Below are 3,422 nucleotides of genomic sequence, written 5' to 3' on the forward strand. Positions count from 1 at the left end.
CCCCCCCCTGAACGGGTCACGTAGTATGGGTACGTTCCCTTACTGGTATTAGCACTAACTATGAACGCTTGCGTGATTTAACCTTTGTCCATTTAAGTATCCTAGAAGAGGTGTGCCTGTCTGTGGGTGCGTTTACCACTACGCCAGCATATTTTCGCTTTTTGTTTGTTGCCAGTCGTTGGCATGTTTTACAATGTGCCAAAGTACCAGACGACAATTCATCTATTAGCGTCAGGCATTGACTCGCTTTCAAGTCAAAACCAACAACAGAAAACAAACGTGTGTGTACATATAAAGCACAGCCGTAAAAGTGTGATTTTGGGCATAGACAATCATAAAAGCCGAAATTTACTTTCACACAGCTTTACATGTATATAAGGTTGCAAACATACAAACATATGTATGTATACACATTAGGGTGGCTCTAAAAGAATTTTTTATTCTGAAATCAAAAAATATTTATAGGTCGTATATTTAATCATTTTTGTATACTAAAGATTTTTTATTTGTCACTTCATAGCATTTTCTGGAGATCTTGGCGTACCTATAAAATATAGTTACTATGAAAAAATGGTTTAATAAAAAATTTGGTATTTTGGGAATCTCCTGTAGAGGAACAGAGTTTCGAAAAATGTTGACTTTCAAGAATTCAACGCCATTTCTACGAATAGTTGTTTTTATACCCGAGCGCACTTGTGCACAAGGGTATATTAATTTTGTTCACATAACGGTTGTTTGTAACAGCCAAAACGAATCGAGATAGATATAGACAAATGTATACATAAATGATCAGGATGAAAAAAGAAATCGATTAAGCCATGTCTGTCTGTCCGTCCGTCCGTCCGTCTGTCCGTCTGTCCGTCTGTCCGTCTGTCCGTGTACACGATAACTCGAGCAAAAATTGAGATATCTCAACGAAATTTGGTACGTAGGTTTCCCTTAATCCAAGGTAGGTTGGTATTGAAAATGGGCGAAATCGGACTTTAACCACGCCCACTTCCCATATAACGGTAATTTCCAGAAATACGAAAACTGCGATATTTTAGTAACTATTGAAGATAATTCACTCAAAATTGATATTTACAATAATTTTTAGACGAAAAATAAGAATATTATAAATTTTTGGAAAATGGGCGTAGCCACGCCCACTTATGGTTACATGTGTATATCTTGGTAACCGCTGCACCAATTTCTTCCAAACTTGGCACAGTTGTTGGCCTTCGCATAGCATACCAAATGGCCGAAAATTTTTAAAATCGCTCAATAACCACGCCTACTTCCCATATAACGGTAATTTTCAGAAATACCAAATCTGCGATATTTTAGTAACTACTGGAGATTATTCACTCAAAATTGATATTTATAATAAGTTTTAGACGAAAAATAAGAATATTATAAATTTTTGGAAAATGGGCGTAGCCACGCCTACTTATGGTTACATGTGTATATCTTGGTAACCGCTGCACCAATTCCTTCCAAACTTGGCACAGTTGTTGACCTTGGTACAGCATAAAAAATCGCCGAAACTTTTTAAAATCGGACAATAACCACGCCCACATCCCATATAACGGTAATTTAGAGAAATACAAAATCTTCGATAAATCAGTAAATATTGAAGCTAATTTATTCAAAATTGATGCTTGCAACAATTCTTTACCAAGAAATACGTTTATGGTAAAATTTTGGAAAATGGGCGTGGCACCGCCCACTTATGATCACATATAAGTATATCGGTCACCGTTCTACCAATTTGTACCAAACTCGGTATGGTTATTGTACTTGCCACGTGTAAGCAAAACGTTGAAAATTATTGAAATCGGACTAAAATAACGGCCGATTCTCATATAACGGTAAATTTAAGAAATGCTTGAAACTTCAGTATTTCGAAATTGAAGGACGCTAATTTACTCAAAATTGATACACCTCGGCTTACCATCTAGCGGAAGGTTTCGGAAGGGTGAAAAAACATATATTTAATACTTGCGCCGGGTATTTAATGTTCGGCTCCGCCCGAACTTAGACTTTCTTACTTGTTTTCATGTAAAATACATTGACAACCTTGAGCGACCTATAAATATTTTTTGATTAAAAAAAAAAAATAAATGTGACATATTTCTTCGGTATAGAACAATCCTAAGGGGTGAGTGAATACAAATTCCGACTTTCCTTTTCCACATGCATTTTTGAACCACCCTAATATACCTATAAGTAAATACATGCAAATTTAGCTACATTTCTGTTTATGGCCTTACGGTTTTAGCTCTAATATGCTCGCAGTTAGGTCTCTTGCAAAATTTTTTTGGGTTTTTCTTTGTCTCTTCAACTATCTTCGCGCTATTTTCCTTCTTTATGCTGGTACATGTATGTTTGTCACCATGTCCGCAGATATGTATGTATGTGTGCTTACCTATATGGCAACTAATAACAGCGTAAAATTCTGTTTATGACTGATTTCTTTTATGCTTATGCTGCGAATTTCAATGGACATCTGCTGTTTGTTGCTATGATTTTCGTAGCTGTGTTAAAATTGCGATAGACATTAAGAGTCATACTACATACATACATACATATATACATATTTAATTATAGATATTTGTATTTAAAGCTTAATTTACCGATTGCTATATAAAGCAATCTAACGATACATTTATCGAAATCGATATCAATGAGTATGCTCATCTGTGCAGCTAAATGTGTCCATATACCGATAATAATAATTTAAATGAAATCGATAGTTATCGATTCCGATAAACGTAGAAAGAAATGTGATTACCGATATTCGTAAGAAACATCGGTTCAAAGTTAGAATTTGGGACAAATCTATTACGATATGGATTGTTTTAAATGAATTGAAAAATATCGATAACATTTTAGCATATTTTAAGGTTAGGATTATGAAGCTTCATAAGCACACTTCCGCGCATCGGTACTCATTTGTAATTGTTTTTTGAGAGAGTTGCCCCTATTTATTAAACGAATTCACTATTAAACGAGAACTTTATAAAAATGTTACTCATATGCCGGGTTGTCTGAATTGGTTTAGCCCGCATAACCAGCACAAAATCAACCTCACAAATTGCTACATACAATAGTTGTATTAGTTATCCATGACTTCATTTCCTATTTTCACCAAAATTCCATTAAGCTTATCAAAGTCCACAATTTCCCAAGCCATCCATGCAGAGCACATCTAATTTTAGTGCCATGCGCCAAAAACTGATAAACTACGCCAATTGCAATCTGTCATTTCCCTAATCCAGCGCATTTTTCATCAATTCCCCCAAAACATGGTTGGCTATTGCCCTCCAGCAGCAGAGGCAACGGCATCGCCGCAGCAAGTTGCATGCAACATTATCAACTATGATTACCAGCGAACAGAGCTCATTACTCACCAGCATAAATGGTTTATGGGCCACTCATAA

Source organism: Rhagoletis pomonella, unplaced genomic scaffold (assembly GCF_013731165.1).
Source record: "Rhagoletis pomonella isolate Grant_MI unplaced genomic scaffold, Rhpom_1.0 Rhpom_scaffold_00013, whole genome shotgun sequence".
Taxonomy (NCBI): Eukaryota; Metazoa; Arthropoda; class Insecta; order Diptera; family Tephritidae; genus Rhagoletis; species Rhagoletis pomonella.